Source organism: Oncorhynchus keta, chromosome 1, assembly GCF_023373465.1.
Source record: "Oncorhynchus keta strain PuntledgeMale-10-30-2019 chromosome 1, Oket_V2, whole genome shotgun sequence".
NCBI lineage: Eukaryota > Metazoa > Chordata > Actinopteri > Salmoniformes > Salmonidae > Oncorhynchus > Oncorhynchus keta.
The window spans coordinates 83,598,429-83,616,528 of record NC_068421.1 but is presented as its reverse complement, the minus strand read 5'-3'; the positions used below and the strand labels follow the sequence as shown (position 1 = coordinate 83,616,528).

General features: G+C 46.0%; 1 protein-coding gene and 1 long non-coding RNA gene across 3 annotated transcripts in view; both read left to right on the top strand.

Moving 5' to 3' along the window:
- The window catches only part of ror1 (receptor tyrosine kinase-like orphan receptor 1), a 311,272-nt gene that overhangs the window by 116,619 nt on the left and 176,553 nt on the right, over positions 1 to 18,100 (top strand). The gene's annotated exons all lie outside the window — the stretch shown is intronic.
- Positions 3,576 to 4,926, top strand: LOC127907358 (uncharacterized). Of its 2 annotated transcripts, XR_008064233.1 has the most exons (4): positions 3,576 to 3,609; positions 3,796 to 3,863; positions 4,107 to 4,174; positions 4,395 to 4,926. It is a non-coding gene; the product is annotated as an uncharacterized LOC127907358 (long non-coding RNA). The 2 variants fall into 2 exon arrangements; XR_008064232.1 differs by lacking the exon at positions 3,576 to 3,609 and having other exon boundaries at positions 3,758 to 3,863.

Sequence of the window (18,100 nt, the reverse complement as noted above, 5' to 3'; positions counted from 1 at the left end):
TCACTCCACTCCTCCTTTACCCTAGCCTTCCCTCACTCCACTCCTCCTTTACCCTAGCCTTCCCTCACTCCACTCCTCTACCCCATCCTTCCCTCACTCCACTCCTCCTTTACCCTAGCCTTCCATCACTCCACTCCTCCTTTACCCTAGCCTTCCCTCACTCCACTCCTCTACCCTAGCCTTCCCTCACTCCACTCCTCCTTTACCCTAGCCGTCCCTCACTCCACTCCTCTACCCCATCCTTCCCTAACTCCACTCCTCCTTTACCCTAGCCTTCCCTCACTCCACTCCTCCTCTACCCCATCCTTCCCTCACTTCATTCCTCCTCTACCCTAGCCTTCCCTCACTCCACTCCTCCTCTACCCTAGCCTTCCCTCACTTCATTCCTTCTCTATCCTAGCCTTCCCTCACTCCACTCCTCTACCCTAGCCTTCCCTCACTCCACTCCTCCTCTACCCTAGCCTTCCCTCACTTCATTCCTCCTATATCCTCCTCTACTCCACCCCTCCTCTCCTGGTTTTCCCAGCAGGCCTTTTGTGGAGCAACAAATGTACGTACCTACCTAATTCTTGTGTAGAATGTTCTGCTCTGCTCTGTTCTGTACCCTGTCCCACACAGCCCTGCTGTTACCCGGGGTTAATAATGTCAGCCAGTAAAACTTTAGGAGCCACACTCAGCCAGCCTTTATATGATTGCACTGAAGGGACTTCCCTGGAAACACTGCCAAAGCCTACCGTCTACCCTCCACCCTCCAGACTACCAGCAAAAACCTCCTAATCTGTCCCCCAAAATGAGACACTCCAATAGGACAGTGTAGGCCTGACCTGCTACCTTCAGCCTGGTCCCTGGCGCTCTAGGCTGTCCAGTCCAGGATACAGGGCAGATGTAAACCCTCCTTACGTACTGTACCCTTCCAGGGCTTGGAGGCTTAACCCACCCTGGCTCTATCTTTCTCCTTAACCCACCCTGGCTCTATATTTCTCCTTAACCCACCCTGGCTCTATATTTCTCCTTAACCCACCCTGGCTCTATCTCTCTCCTTAACCCACCCTGGCTCTATCTTTCTCCTTAACCCACCCTGGCTCTATCTCTCTCCTTAACCCACCCTGGCTCTATATTTCTCCTTAACCCACCCTGGCTCTATATTTCTCCTTAACCCACCCTGGCTCTATATTTCTCCTTAACCCACCCTGGCTCTATATTTCTCCTTAACCCACCCTGGCTCTATCTCTCTCCTTAACCCACCCTGGCTCTATCTTTCTCCTTAACCCACCCTGGCTCTATCTCTCTCCTTAACCCACCCTGGCTCTATCTTTCTCCTTAACCCACCCTGGCTCTATATTTCTCCTTAACCCACCCTGGCTCTATCTTTCTCCTTAACCCACCCTGGCTCTATCTCTCTCCTTAACCCACCCTGGCTCTATCTTTCTCCTTAAACCACCCTGGATCAAATTATTTTTTCCCTCACTGTACACCACCTGGCTAGTGGAGAGGAGAGTGTTCAAACACCTCCCTTCCTCTCCACAGTGGTACCAACAGCAGAAACTTAATAGACTGTTGCGCAATGGATAATGCATCTGACAACGGATAAGAAGATTCTAGGTTCAACTCCTGGTTGGTTAATTCTTTTCAAGGTGAAGTCACGCTAATGCCATTGTGGGTGATACATGCTTGGGAGTCTGCAGCACTACCATTACCATTCTGCACAATTCAATAATAACACTTTATATGTTCCAGTGAAGAGACAACAACACACATAAATATCACAGGCCAACCAGGAGTCGGACCTACAATCTTCTGATCCGTAGTCAGACACGTTATCCGTTGTGCCACGTGGTGATGGCCTTTTTGGAGTGTAGATTTGAACTGGAAATGCTTATTACCCAGGTCTCATGTTTTACTTGTTAGTCCCACTGTGTTGAGGGGTGTAAAGCACACACCCTCTGGCTAGTGGAGAGGACGGTGTTCAAACATGATTGACCCACACCCCTCTCTCTTACTCTATAAGTGAAGTGACTCTCTCTCTCTCTCGGTTTAACAGCCAAGGCAAGTTGGTAGACACCACAACTCAATCCAAACTTTGGGATCAAATACAATAAGTGTGCACTCTGGATGGGCTCTCTGTCTCTCTGTCTCTCTCTGTCTCTCTCTCTCTCTCTCTCTCTCTCTCTCTCTCTCTCTCTCTCTCTCTCTCTCTCTCTCTCTCTCTCTCTCTCTCTCTCTCTCTCTCTCTCTCTCTCTCTCTCTCTCTCTCTCTCTCTCTCTCTCTCTCTATCGGTTTAACAGGCAACGCTAGTTGGTAGACACCACAACTCAATCCAAACTTTGGGATCAAATACAATAAGTGTGCACTCTGGATGGGCTCTCTGGTCTCTCTGTCTCTCTCTGCTCTCTCTCTCTCTCTGTCTCAATCCAAACTTTGGGATCTCTGCACTCTCTCTCTCTCTCTCTCTCTCTCTCTCTCTCTCTCTATCGGTTTAACAGGCAACGCTATTTGGTAGACACCACAACTCAATCCAAACTTTGGAATGAAATACAATAATTTGACTTTGTATTAGCTCTGTGTGTGCTTGTATTGTATTTTGGACCTGTCTGCTGCTAATCTTTTCTCCCTAACCATTTCAATGTAAATATTCCATTCATAAATTATTCTTGAACATTCTTCACAGAACTTTGGGGGAATGTGGACGTCAGCTTCATCAAACTGTTTCAGCTCCTTGGCTGCTCTTCGCTGCGTTGTCGACACACACACACACACACACACACACACACACACACACACACACACACACACACACACACACACACACACACACACACACACACACACACACACACACACACACACACACACAACTTCCGTGCCTGGTTGCTGAGGCGTGGTAAATTGAATTAAGCAGCAGAGGTTCATGAGGGCTATCTTTCTTAAGGAACAATTGCAGTGGTGTGGTGCCTTTTGGGTGGCCTAAATGAGATTTGATTGAAGGGCCCCCACTAAACAGGCAATTTTTTAAGTTATTAAGTTAATTACCTGAACTTTTACTCATTCTGACATGGGGCATACAGAAAATGTTGCCACAATTGTATAAAAAATGTAATGCAATTCTGCTCATTTTGCCATGGAGTAGAGAGTCATTTTTTCAGTTTTAAAACAACTTTTCTGCAATTCTACATGTTTTGCCATGACTTACGCCATGTTAATGATATCTGAGTGAGAGTGTCTAACAAAATAAATGAGGGCCTCCTGGAGGTCAGGGCCCTTGGGCACATGCCCGGTGTGCCCGGTCAGAATTCGGCCATGATTACTAAAGGTTTAGATAACTGGCTAACTTACCAATTTAAAAGTTGTTAGCTGACATGGCTAATTGAATGACTGTCAATGACTGACAAAACAAAGAGAAAAACTACTGATGCACAACCACATTTCTAAATTCCAGCTTGTGTATTCTACTATTCTAACTCTCAACAGTAAGATGAGACCCCGACTGAGTTCTTTAAAAGAAAGCGGCCGCTTATGGTGCTTATGCACGAGGCCGACCCTGGTGAGGTGAATCTGAGTCTATTTGCGTATTGGAGGAAGAATATCTGCATGGGGCCGACCCTGGTGAGGTGAATCTGACTCTGAGTCTATGGAGGGAGTGCGTATTGGTGAGGTGAATCTGACTCTGAATATTCTGCATGAGGCCGACCCTGGTGAGGTGAATCTGACTCTGGAGGAGTCTATGTGCTGAGTCTATGTGCGTATTGGAGGGAGTATTGGAGGGAGAATTTCTGCATGAGGCCGACCCTGGTGAGGTGAATCTGACTCTGAGTCTATGTGCGTATTGGAGGGAGAATTTCTGCATGAGGCCGACCCTGGTGAGGTGAATCTGACTCTGAGTCTATGTGCGTATTGGAGAGAGAATTTCTGCATGAGGCCGACCCTGGTGAGGTGAATCTGACTGAGTCTATGTGCGTATTGGAGGGAGAATTCTGCATGGGGCCGACCCTGGTGAGGTGAATCTGACTCTGAGTCTATGTGCGTATTGGAGGGGAGAGAGAAGGTGAATCTGACTCTGAGTCTGCGTATTGGAGGGAGAATTCTGCATGGGGCCGACCCTGGTGAGGTGAATCTGACTCTGAGTCTATGTGCGTATTGGAGGGAGAATTTCTGCATGGGGCCGACCCTGGTGAGGTGAATCTGACTCTGAGTCTATGCGTATTGCTGTATTGGAGGTGAATCTGGAGTCTAATTTTCTGCATGAGGCCGACCCTGGTGAGGTGAATCTGACTCTGAGTCTATGTGCGTATTGGAGGGAGAATTTCTGCATGAGGCCGACCCTGGTGAGGTGAATCTGACTGAGTCTATGTGCGTATTGGAGAGAGAATTTCTGCATGAGGCCGACCCTGGTGAGGTGAATCTGACTCTGAGTCTATGTGCGTATTGGAGGGAGAATTTCTGCATGGGGCCGACCCTGGTGAGGTGAATCTGACTCTGAGTCTATGTGCGTATTGGAGGGAGAATTTCTGCATGAGGCCGACCCTGGTGAGGTGAATCTGACTCTGAGTCTATGTGCGTATTGGAGGGAGAATTTCTGCATGGGGCCGACCCTGGTGAGGTGAATCTGACTCTGAGTCTATGTGCGTATTGGAGGGAGAATTTCTGCATGAGGCCGACCCTGGTGAGGTGAATCTGACTCTGAGTCTATGTGCGTATTGGAGGGAGAATTTCTGCATGGGGCCGACCCTGGTGAGGTGAATCTGACTCTGAGTCTATGTGCGTATTGGAGAGAGAATTTCTGCATGGGGCCGACCCTGGTGAGGTGAATCTGACTCTGAGTCTATGTGCGTATTGAAGAGAGAATTTATGGCAGATGTTCATTTTGAACAATGTAGTGTCCAGAGTATTTTTACTCGTGCCCTCCATTGAAACAAAGGAAGGAAGAAATCAATAGTAAGGAAGAAGGGATGGAAGGAGGAAGTGAGGAACACATAAACAAACAACAAGTGAATTAGTCCCCCATGAACAGAAAGAAAATGCAGTGCAGAAAGGACACTAAAAGCGTACTCTTCTACAACAAGGGAGAACTTGTTATTGCTTTCTATTTTTCAACTCCAGACAAATTAATATAGCCTATGTCATCTCCAGCAGTTGAAATGACTGATCTCCTGTGCTGTCTGAGGAGGAAGTGTGCACTCTGGATGGGCTCTCTCTGTCTCTCGCTCTCTCTCTGTCTCTCTCTGTCTCTCTCTGTCTCTCTCTGTCTCTCTCTCTCTGTCTCTCAATTCAATTCAATTCAAGGGCTTTATTGGCATGGGAAACATGTGTTAACATTGCCAAAGCAAGTGAGGTAGATAATATATAAAGTGAAATAAACAATAAAAATTAACAGTAGACATCACACATACAGAAGTTTCAAAACAATAAAGACATTACAAATGTCATATTATATATATATATACAGTGTTTTAACAATGTACAGTAAAGGACACAAGATAAAATAAATATAGATATATCTCGTTCTTCACTCTCTCTCTCTCTCTCTCTCTCTCTCTCTCTCTCTCTCTCTCTCTCTCTCTCTCTCTCTCTCTCTCTCTCTCTCACTACATACCCAGCGTGCGACAGAGTTGCAGGAGTTGTGACCCATTTTTGTTGGTTATGTTGTCTTAGTTATGCCTAGGGGGGTACATAGGGGAGGGAATGCAGGCAGGTGTTTGTCCCCCTGTGTGCTGAGGGTGTCGGGTTCTTGTCCAGTTCTGGCATTTAGGTTACCACAGACTAGTACATGTCCCTGGGCCTGGAAATGATTGATTTCCCTCTCCAGAATGGAGAAGCTGTCTTCATTAAAGTATGGGGATTCTAGTGGGGGGATATAGGTAGCACACAGGATGACATTTTTCTCTGTTAAGATCATTTCCTTTTGAATTTCTAGCCAAATGTAGAATGTTCCTGTTTTGATTAATTTAATGGAGTGAGTTAGGTTTGCTCTATACCAAATTAGCATACGCCCTGAGTCCCTTCCCTGTTTCACACCTGGTAGTTTGGTGGATGGGACTACCAGCTCTATGTAACCTATAGGGCAACCAGTGGGTCTGTCTCCTCTATACCAGGTTTCTTGCAGGATGACAATGTCTGTATTACCGATTTCTTTGGTGAAGTCCAGGTTCCTGCTCTTTAGGCCAAAGGCAGATGACCTCAGCCCTTTGATATTCTAGGATGAGATGGTGAAGGCTTTGTGTTCCATAAAATTTCCAATGTTGTTGGTCGTGTGGTTTGGCCTCAGGCCAGTAAGTGTGAGCAGAGCCTGCTGAGCATCTGGTACATGCCATTGGCTTGGGCTAGTGTAAGAGTGGGGGTTGGGCCTTTTTGCCCGCTCACTGCCTGGGCGTATGTGTGACTTTCATGTTGAGGCCCTCTTTGCGAGGGTGGGGTGCATGGGGTGGGCAGGAGGGGCATAGGTCTGATCTGAGGGGGCCTAAATGGGGTGTGGGCATGGTTGACTTGGGGGGGTGTTGATTGATTGGGGTGGGGGTGTGGATGTGGATGGGGCTGGTGGTGCTGTGGTCTGGATGTAAGTGCTCTTCGTGTGGGTCCTCTATGTGTAGGTCCGGGGGGTCCTCTCTCTTCTGTTCTGTTCTATCCTCTCCTCCTCTCTTCTGTTCTGTTCTATCCTCTCCTCCTCTCTCTTCTGTTCTGTTCTATCCTCTCCTCTCTCTTCTCTTCTGTTCTGTTCTATCCTCTCCTCCTCTCTTCTGTTCTGTGCTATCCTCTCCTCTCTCTTCTGTTCTGTTCTATCCTCTCCTCCTCTCTGTTCTGTTCTGCTCTATCCTCTCCTCCTCTCTTCTGTTCTGCTCTATCCTCTCCTCTCTCTTCTGTTCTGTTCTATCCTCTCCTCCTCTCTGTTCTGTTCTGCTCTATCCTCTCCTCCTCTCTGTTCTGTTCTGTTCTGTTCTATCCTCTCCTCCTCTCTATTCTGTTCTGCTCTATCCTCTCCTCTCTGTTCTGTTCTGTTCTGTTCTGTTCTATCCTCTCCTCCTCTCTATTCTGTTCTGCTCTATCCTCTCCTCTCTCTCTTCTGTTCTGTTCTATCCTCTCCTCTCTCTTCTGTTCTGTTCTATCCTCTCCTCTCTCTTCTGTTCTGTTCTATCCTCTCCTCCTCTCTTCTGTTTCTGTTCTATCTCTCCTCCTCTCGATTCTGTTCTGCTCTATCCCCTCCTCCTCTCTCTTCTGTTCTGTTCTATCCTCTCCTCTCTCTTCTGTTCTGTTCTATCCTCTCCTCTCTCTTCTGTTCTGTTCTATCATCTCCTCCTCTCTCTTCTGTTCTGTTCTATCCTCTCCTCCTCTCTCTTCTGTTCTGTTCTATCCTCTCCTCTCTCTTCTGTTCTGTTCTATCCTCTCCTCTCTCTTCTGTTCTGTTCTATCCTCTCCTCTCTCTTCTCTTCTGTTCTGTTCTATCCTCTCCTCTCTCTTCTGTTCTGTTCTATCCTCTCCTCTCTCTTCTGTTCTGTTCTATCATCTCCTCCTCTCTCTTCTGTTCTGTTCTATCCTCTCCTCCTCTCTCTTCTGTTCTGTTCTGTTCTATCCTCTCCTCTCTCTTCTGTTCTGTTCTATCATCTCCTCCTCTCTCTTCTGTTCTGTTCTATCCTCTCTCTTCTGTTCTGTTCTATCCACTCCTCCTCTCTGTTCTGTTCTATCCTCTCCTCCTCTCTGTTCTGTTCTGCTCTATCCTCTCCTCCTCTCTCTTCTGTTCTGTTCTATCCTCTCCTCCTCTCTCTTCTGTTCTGTTCTATCCTCTCCTCCTCTCTGTTCTGTTCTATCCTCTCCTCTCTCTTCTGTTCTGTTCTATCCACTCCTCCTCTCTGTTCTGTTCTATCCTCTCCTCCTCTCTGTTCTGTTCTATCCTCTCCTCTCTCTGTTCTGTTCTATCCTCTCCTCCTCTCTGTTCTGTTCTGCTCTATCCTCTCCTCCTCTCTCTTCTGTTCTGTTCTATCCTCTCCTCCTCTCTGTTCTGTTCTGCTCTATCCTCTCCTCCTCTCTCTTCTGTTCTGTTCTATCCTCTCCTCCTCTCTGTTCTGCTCTATAGTCTCCTCCTCTCTCTTCTGTTCTGTTCTATCCTCTCCTCCTCTCTGTTCTGTTCTATCCTCTCCTCTCTCTTCTGTTCTGTTCTATCCACTCCTCCTCTCTGTTCTGTTCTATCCTCTCCTCCTCTCTGTTCTGTTCTATCCTCTCCTCTCTCTGTTCTGTTCTATCCTCTCCTCCTCTCTGTTCTGTTCTGCTCTATCCTCTCCTCCTCTCTCTTCTGTTCTGTTCTATCCTCCCCTCCTCTCTGTTCTGTTCTGCTCTATCCTCTCCTCTCTCTTCTGTTCTGTTCTATCCTTTCCTCCTCTCACTTCTGTTCTGTTCTATCCTCTCCTCCTCTCTGTTCTGTTCTATCCTCTCCTCTCTCTTCTGTTCTGTTCTATCCTCTCCTCCTCTCTGTTCTGTTCTATCCTCTCCTCTCTCTTCTGTACTGTTCTATCCTCTCCTCCTCTCTGTTCTGTTCTATCCTCTCCTCTCTCTGTTCTGTTCTATCCTCTCCTCCTCTCTGTTCTGTTCTGTTCTATCCTCTCCTCTCTCTTCTGTTCTGTTCTATCCTTTCCCCCCCTCACTTCTGTTCTGTTCTATCCTCTCCTCCTCTCTGTTCTGTTCTATCCTCTCCTCTCTCTTCTGTTCTGTTCTATCCTCTCCTCCTCTCTGTTCTGTTCTGTTCTATCCTCTCCTCTCTCTTCTGTTCTGTTCTATCCTCTCCTCCTCTCTCTTCTGTTCTGTTCTATCCTCTCCTCCTCTCTTCTGTTCTGTTCTATCCTCTCCTCCTCTCTCTTCTGTTCTGTTCTATCCTCTCCTCTCTCTTCTCTTCTGTTCTGTTCTATCCTCTCCTCCTCTCTTCTGTTCTGTGCTATCCTCTCCTCTCTCTTCTGTTCTGTTCTATCCTCTCCTCCTCTCTGTTCTGTTCTGCTCTATCCTCTCCTCCTCTCTGTTCTGTTCTGTTCTGTTCTATCCTCTCCTCCTCTCTATTCTGTTCTGCTCTATCCTCTCCTCTCTCTTCTGTTCTGTTCTATCCTCTCCTCTCTCTTCTGTTCTGTTCTATCCTCTCCTCCTCTCTTCTGTTATGTTCTGCTCTATCCTCTCCTCTCGATTCTGTTCTGCTCTATCCTCTCCTCCTCTCTCTTCTGTTCTGTTCTATCCTCTCCTCTCTCTTCTGTTCTGTTCTATCCTCTCCTCCTCTCTTTTCTGTTCTGTTCTATCATCTCCTCCTCTCTCTTCTGTTCTGTTCTATCCTCTCCTCCTCTCTCTTCTGTTCTGCTCTATCCTCTCCTCTCTCTTCTGTTCTGTTCTATCCTCTCCTCCTCTCTCTTCTGTTCTGTTCTATCCTCTCCTCTCTCTTCTGTTCTGCTCTATATTCTCTCTCTTCTGTTCTGCTCTATCCTCTCCTCTCTCTTCTGTTCTGTTCTATCCTCTCCTCTCTCTTCTGTTCTGTTCTATCATCTCCTCTCTCTTCTGTTCTGTTCTATCCTCTCCTCTCTCTTCTGTTCTGTTCTATCATCTCCTCCTCTCTCTTCTGTTCTGTTCTATCCTCTCCTCTCTCTTCTGTTCTGTTCTATCCTCTCCTCTCTCTTCTGTTCTGTTCTATCCTCTCCTCTCTCTTCTGTTCTGTTCTATCCTCTCCTCCTCTCTCTTCTGTTCTGTTCTATCCTCTCCTCTCTCTTCTGTTCTGTTCTATCCTCTCCTCTCTCTTCTGTTCTGTTCTATCATCTCCTCCTCTCTCTTCTGTTCTGTTCTATCCTCTCCTCTGCTCTTCTGTTCTGTTCTGTTCTATCCTATCCTCCTCTCTCTTCTGTTCTGTTCTCATCTCCTCTCTTCTGTTCTGTTCTATCCTCTCTCTTCTGTTCTGTTCTATCCTCTCCTCTCTCTTCTGTTCTGTTCTATCATCTCCTCCTCTCTCTTCTGTTCTGTTCTATCCTCTCCTCCTCTCTCTTCTGTTCTGTTCTGTTCTATCCTCTCCTCTCTCTTCTGTTCTGTTCTATCCTCTCCTCCTCTCTCTTCTGTTCTGTTCTATCCTCTCCTCTCTCTTCTGTTCTGTTCTATCATCTCCTCCTCTCTCTTCTGTTCTGTTCTATCCTCTCCTCCTCTCTCTTCTGTTCTGTTCTGTTTTATCATCTCCTCCCTCTCTTCTGTTCTGTTCTATCCTCTCCTCTCTCTCTTCTGTTCTGTTCTGTTCTATCCTCTCCTCCTCTCTTCTGTTCTGTTCTATCATCTCCTCCTCTCTTCTGTTCTATCCTATCCTCTCTCCTGTTCCTCTCTCTTCTGTTCTGTTCTGTTCTCCTCTCCTCCTCTCTCTTCTGTTCTGTTCTGTTTTATCCTCTCCTCTCTCGTCTGTTCTGTTCTATCCTCTCCTCCTCTCTTCTGTTCTGTTCTATCCTCTCCTCTCTCTTCTGTTCTGTTCTATCATCTCCTCTCTCTTCTGTTCTGTTCTGTTCTATCCTCTCCTCCTCTCTCTTCTGTTCTGTTCTCTCCTGTCCTCCTCTCTCTTCTGTTCTGTTCTATCCTCTCCTCCTCTCTCTTCTGTTCTGTTCTATCCTCTCCTCCTCTCTCTTCTGTTCTGTTCTATCCTCTCCTCTACTTGATTTCCTTCTCTCCTATTCTCTATTCTTCTCTTCTTTACTCTTTTCCACTCCTGTTCTCCTTTCCTCTCCTCTCCTCTCTCTTGTCCCCCTGTTCTTCTCTCCTCCTCTGTACATTCTCTGTGATTCCCTCTCTTCTCATGTGTGACTGATTGTAAGATGGGACTGGAGGAAAACTCCGGCTTTGTTTTCCCGGTCACAGCGTTCCCGGCATTCCGAGGGATTTACAGCTCTGAGCAGCCTCAGATCCCAGTGATCAATGGCAACCCTGAGATGGACAGATGGAGTGTCCCTCTTTCCCTGCTCCGCACACCGCACTCCCCCACCCCCTCCTCTCCTCCTTACCCAGATTCCAGATGAGACAGATTCCATTTCAGGCTCAGTGGGGGGAGAGAGATATAGTTAGTCCATTTAGCTGCTGAGTGACTGGTCATTTTCTCATCACAGCTGCCTCTCAGTCAGAGGCTAATGAAAAGTCATAGTGAAGTTATGGTTTTTCCAATAGGATCCTTTGTCTCCAAAATGGGATCCTTTGTCAGACAGATAGCACTGGGGACGTTTGAGGAGTGTACTTCATGCCACCCCATGCAAAGGCCTACTGCATTTTCAGATTACGCACACGCACGCACGCACGCACGCACACACACACACACACACACACACACACACACACACACACACACACACACACACACACACACACACACACACACACACACACACACACACACACACACACACACACACACACACACACACACACTGTATAGCAGCAACTGTATTTTAGATATGCGTGGCAACCGACCTATTCTCAGTCAAACATCACAATCAGCCTCCAGACATTCTACAGTGATAGGACAGCGAGAGCTGCGAGAGTGTAATTTCTACCAAAAACAATCAGAGTAAGCGAAGCGTGGATGGATCAGAGGGTCCTCTGGTATGCCTGAGTATTAGCCTAATTAAAGAACGTGGAGCTGGAGCCTGAATCACAGTCAAGCAAAACAAACCTCCCAAAATAAAACTTGGAGAGTAACATAGCCATGCCATTCCTGCTAGTGATTTTACTCCGCTCGACAGATGCTGTGCAGAATGGCAGGAGTATTTGTTTGTGTGTGTGTGTGTGTGTGTGTGTGTGGGTGTGTGTGTGTGTGCACATAGGAGTATGTGTGTGCGCACAGGAGTATGTGTGTGCGCATAGAAGTATGTGTGTGCGCATAGGAGTATGTGTGTGCGCATAGGAGTATGTGTGTGCGCACAGGAGTATGTGTGTGCGCATAGAAGTATGTGTGTGCGCACAGGAGTATGTGTGTGCGCACAGGAGTATGTGTGTGCACACAGGAGTATGTGTGTGCGGACAGGAGTATGTGTGTGCGCATAGAAGTATGTGTGTGCGCATAGAAGTATGTGTGTGCGCATAGAAGTATGTGTGCGTCCTTGTGTCTGGTTCTGTATATGTGTGTGTTTGCAATTTAGGTGAGTTGAACTATAGGCTGTGTTGTTTGAGTTCCCATAGACATTGTCAGAAGTGTGTGTGTGTGTGTGTGTGTGTGTGTGTGTGTGTGTGTGTGTGTGTGTGTGTGTGTGTGTGTGTGTGTGTGTGTGTGTGTGTGTGTGTGTGTGTGTGTGTGTGTGTGTGTGTGTGTGTGTGTGTGTGTGTGTGTGTGTCAGTGCAACGTGTGGCGTATGATGTGGGCTCCTCCAGATCAGGCTGATTAGATAGTAGGGTCTCTGAGGTGACTGCAGACCCCATGATATCTCTGTTGTATAACTGCAGCTGTTGAGGGGCTGTCTTGTCTTGCCTTGAGAACCCTGACAAGTAAACTGTTTTCAGATCTCTATTTAATGCTGTTAGGGCTAGATCCAGCTACACGTGGAAGCAATAATACATTCTACTGGTTTGTCCTGAATGACTGGCTGCTATGTAGACTTTGAGTTGTATCTGTTCTGTTAGAAAAAAATGATCCAAGTTGTTTAGCTGGAGGTGTGTATTGGGACATGTCATCATTTTAAGACATTTCTTATTGTGTTTATTCTCTCCCTTTGAAAGAACAATTACATTGACTTCACTCTATTCTCTGACCTGACTCCATTGTCTCAGTGGGAACATTCCAGATCATGGTCAGGATATTCACTGGCTAATGTCTAAACAGGAGAGTGTCTGACTGAATCAATAACTGAGTGTGTGGATGACTCTGCCCCCAGTATCCCCAGCCTTATGGTAGGGTGTCAGCTGTTGTCAGTGGGCTGGTTGACAGAAGGACTGAGCAGGCTGTAAAAGTTCTTAGTCTCTGCATGGCTCTGGTCATCAGACTGCTTGTCAAGCCTTGACCCTAACCTGCTACCTTCTCTCTACCGGGGGGGAGTGGCTGAGGGAAGGAGTTATTTAGGACTGCTGCCTTGGTAAAGATGAGTAATAGACCCAGTACTTTAGAATACCAGCTTCAAGACAAATGTAATATGTAGAACCCATTTCTACACACCTAATAATACTCTCTTTCATGTTTGGATTTCCCGTTCTCAGTTCAAATGAGACGTGTTCCTAAACGCTATCAAAACACTTATTCTAGTGCAGATTTAAGCGTCAGGTCGTAAACGGAGATGACGGACGGACATTAAAATATCATTATTAACCCAGATGTAAGGGGCCGGTGTTTTAACGGGCGAGACCGAGACGGATTCAGAGAGAAATGTGGTCAGATATTTTTACTCAGTGTTCAGCCACCCTTTAGCAACCCCTACTCCATTCCACAACACACCACAAATCTGCTGAAAGTCGACACAAACACTTCAGTTCCACTTCCCCTCCTATATAAGTCATAGTGAGAGGAAGTAGAGACTGGGAAAGAGGTAGAGACAAAGAAAAGGAACATTTCTGGAAGTGTGGATATCAAAGCAAGACGTGACTTGCTGCGCTGTGTAAAAACAGAAAGACAGTGAGTGTGTGACAAGCACCCGTTGTCTCTCTCTCCCTCCTACTGTAGCAACCACCACAGAACATCAGTGTTTATCCGTCTGTCCATGTTGTTGAAGCTGCAACATAATCACTGACTGAAAAGTTCTGTTTCCGAAATCCGTCACCTGTTTAGGAAAAACATTCCCTATTCCCTCAACCCTTGCTCTCTTAACGTGGCACGTATGCATCACATGAAGTGACCAAGAGGACCTGACATATAGCATATCATAATCACACCAATACATTTGTTATAACAAACTACAAACACCGTAACAGCATAATGGTTGCAAATAAACTCAAAATGGGTGACTGTTTACTGGTTAATCAGGAGGTAAAGCGGAATGTGTGGAATATGTGTGGAATGTGTGGAATATGTGTGGAATGTGTGGAATATGTGTGGAATACATTTGACTTGTTGTGGAAAATACTGGAGATCAAGAGTATTATGTGTGTCAAACAGGTGCTGTTAGATAAAAAAAAAGATCTGACTGTTTGGAACAATGTAAACAACACTAAATAAATGATAAGTGTACCAGAGAGTCTGTTGATTTTTCTTAAGCATTTAATACAGCAAAGACTAAAAGCAGTCACATTCATTGGTGAATGCAATTCCCTAAAATGGAACGGTTTATTTATTGTTCACGCTAATTATTCAAGGGTCACTTTGTTATTTTATTTGAAATTATCCTAATTATTATAATGAGGATCACAATAATAATAATAATAATAATAACAATAAGAAGGAGATCAAGAAAAAGGAGGGTTATTATTTTTCAGACAGTTTGGAACCATGTAAAAAACACTACATTAATGATAAATAATACCAGAAACCTAATTAAGTTGAGGTTTCCTCTCTCCTCACTTTTCTTAGACTATAAGATTAGGGCTGTTTTCTCCTCTCCTCATTCTGCTGCTGCCTCCGCCTCATTGTTCTCAACACCAATATGCTGGTTAATATAATAATAATATAATAATAATATAATAAATAATATATGCCATTTAGCTGACGCTTTTATCCAAAGCGACTTACAGTCATGTGTGCATACATTCTACGTATGGGTGGTCCCGGGAATCGAACCCACTACCCTGGCGTTACAAGCGCCATGCTCTACCAACTGAGCCACAGAAGGACCTGTGGATTGTCAATATAATATAATAATATAATACTTAACTTTAACTTTGCTATTATATGCACATAGCAACATGGTCTAGGAAAAGTAGCCAATTCAACAGCACACTGATGTGTTTCAGAACCACGGACCTCTATCCAACACGGGTGAAAGCGCATTTGTAATGAAATAATATATTTTTAAATTTGTGTTGCACCATTGTTCTTATGTAGTATAACCATATACAATTTGAGGACTACCTCTTTCTCTGATTTCTCTCTCCTCGTGTCTTTCTCCCCCTCTCTCTCTCTGACTTTAGCTTCCTTCCTCCGTCAGTCTCATACTTCTTTTGTCTGTCTATATTTTACACACACACACACACACACACACACACACACACACACACACACACACACACACACACACACACACACACACACACACACACACACACACACACACACACACACACACACACACACACACACACACACACACACACACACACACACACACACACATCCCCTTTGCTTGTATTACTGCTCACAGGAGACTTGATAAAACAGTCTGCAGGCAGAGGGGGTGTCGGGGTGCGGTGGGGTGAAGCAGGACGGTGTGGGGGGCTTGGGAGGGACAGATGAGAGGGAACAAAGGAAGGAGGAGGGGATGGAGGGAGGGTCCTGGGAAGGCCTCTGTGGATTGTCAACAGCGGCTGCTCATTTCAAAGCCAGCAGATATTCCAGATGTGGAGATTAGTGAAAAACACTAAAGTGCCTCGCTCCTGTCTGTGACCCAAATGGCACCCTATTGCCTATATAGGGCACTACTGTTAACTGACAGACAGTGTAGAGCGGTCTAGAGCCACAAACCCTATACATGGCAGTAAGAGATAACAGTAGCTCTCCTCTCAAGCATAAACCAGGGGACCTGCTGGCTCGCATTAAAGGATAGTCAATCATGCCATTAAACGGGTCTGTGTGGTTCTGAGTGGTTCAATACTCTCCTTTTTCAGGGACTAGAGATCCAGGGAGGGTGGTCAGAGTGACCCTGCTAACATCCATCAAAACCCTCATGGAAGTCTAACCAGTGAGGCCTGGGGTTGGTTAATCAAGTTTAAACCATCCAAAATAATGGCCTGTAATCTGTAGCAAACAAGGGTGATAGGCACCTCCCAACCAGTGCTGGGCAAAAAACTATACTATGACCTAAATAAATGAAAGAAAGGCCCGCACATGGTGTAATACTGTAATCTGAGTCAGAAAGAACAGTCATCTTGGGTTGGACAGAACAAAGTGATTCTAATTTGGAACTGAACCATAACTACTTGTGTGTATTTATGCTTTCATAGGTTCGGCAAACATTTACATTGACCCTAGTTTGAAACTACATTTAGTTACAGTATATACAGACAGAGTGGAGTTCTAGTAGTATAACAGTCCACTGTTCTCTTTTGAAGATTGGGGGATTTTGTGTATTACTGTGTGTGTGTGTGTGTGTGTGTGTGTGTGTGTGTGTGTGTGTGTGTGTGTGTGTGTGTGTGTGTGTGTGTGTGTGTGTGTGTGTGTGTGTGTGTGTGTGTTGAAGTCAGGATGATTGTGTACATTAGACCAACTAGATAATGGGTGTATTACTTTGAGGGGAACCCTGTCAGGTTGTCTAATGTGTTTATATAAAGAAACACTGTCTACAGTGTTTCTCTTCCCTATGAGGGAAAGCTGGTACTTTAGATAGATGGCGAGAGCATTCTTTGAAAACGAACACAATATTACATTGTGAGAGTTCTTTATCCTTACCAAGGCGCAGAGAAGAGAGGAGAAGGATCGGGGAAAATAGATGAGAAGAGAGAAGGAGAGGAGAGGAAAAATAGATGAGAAAAGAGGAGGAGAGGGGAAAATAGATGAGAAAAGACGAGAGTAGGAGGAGAGGGGAAAATAGATGAGAAGAGAGGAGGAGGAGATGGGAAAATAGAAGAGAAGAGAGGAGGAGAGGAGAGGGGAAAATAGATGAGATTAGAAGAGATGAGAGGAGGAGAGGAGAGGGGAAAATAGAAGAGAAGAAAGGAGGAGAGGAGGGGAAATAGATGAGATGAGAAGAGAGGAGAGGAGAGGGGAAAATAGATGAGATGAGGAGAGAGGAGAGGAGAGGGGAAAATAGATGAGATGAGGAGAGAGGAGGAGAGGAGAGGGGAAAATAGAAGACAAGAAAAGAGGAGAGGAGGGGAAATAGATGAGATGAGAAGAGAGGAGAGGAGAGGGGAAAATAGATGAGATGAGGAGAGGAGAGGGGAAAATAGAAGAGAAGAAAAGAGGAGAGGAGGGGAAATAGATGATATGAGAAGAGAGGAGAGGAGAGGGGAAAATAGATGAGATGAGGAGAGAGGAGGAGAGGAGAGGGGAAAATAGATGAGATGAGGAGAGAGGAGAGGAGAGGGGAAAATAGATGAGATGAGGAGAGAGGAGGAGAGGAGAGGGGAAAATAGATGAGATGAGAGAGGAGGAGAGGGAAAAATAGATGATAGTAGAATGGAGGAGGTGAGGAAAATGAGAGGAGAATAGAGGACAGCCCTTGTGTTTCTAGGAAGATCAGTGGTGGTACAGCCTGGGATGAGCATCTGATCCACGAAATGAAGAGGTGTGATAACATCAGGGGAGAGCAATTCTGTAAACATCTTCCATATGCCCTCCTCCACCTTCCCCCTTTCCTTATCTTCTTTATATTCCTCATCTCCTCCTTCTCCACCCTCCTCCTCTCCTCGTTGTCCTCTCCTCCTCCTCCTCCCTCTCCTCACTGTTTTTTGTTTTATTGAGGCACAGAACCTCCTGACTCTTGGACGTTTCAATTGAAGTAAGGGTTTGATCTTACTGGTTGCTTGACAGCCCGCACCCCTGGGGGGCTCAGGAGCGAGGTAGGGGGAGGGGGGGTGAAGTTGTGCTCATGTGTCCCCAATTACCCAGCTGGAAATGAAAGGGTGCAGAAGATTTATTCCGAGGTGCTTCTCTCGACAGGAATAAAACACCTAATCAGCCCCAGACCCACTGCTAGTTCTAACACACACACACACACACACACACACACACACACACACACACACACACACACACACACACACACACACACACACACACACACACACACACACACACACACACACACACACACACACAGACCACTGCTGGAGACCAGACCACTACTGGAGACCAGACCACTACTGTAGACCAGACCACTACTGGAGACCAGACCACTACTGTAGACCAGACCACTACTGGAGACCAGACCACTACTGTAGACCAGACCACTACTGGAGACCAGACCACTACTGGAGACCAGACCACTGCTGGAGACCAGACCACTACTGGAGACCAGACCACTACTGGAGACCAGACCACTACTGGAGACC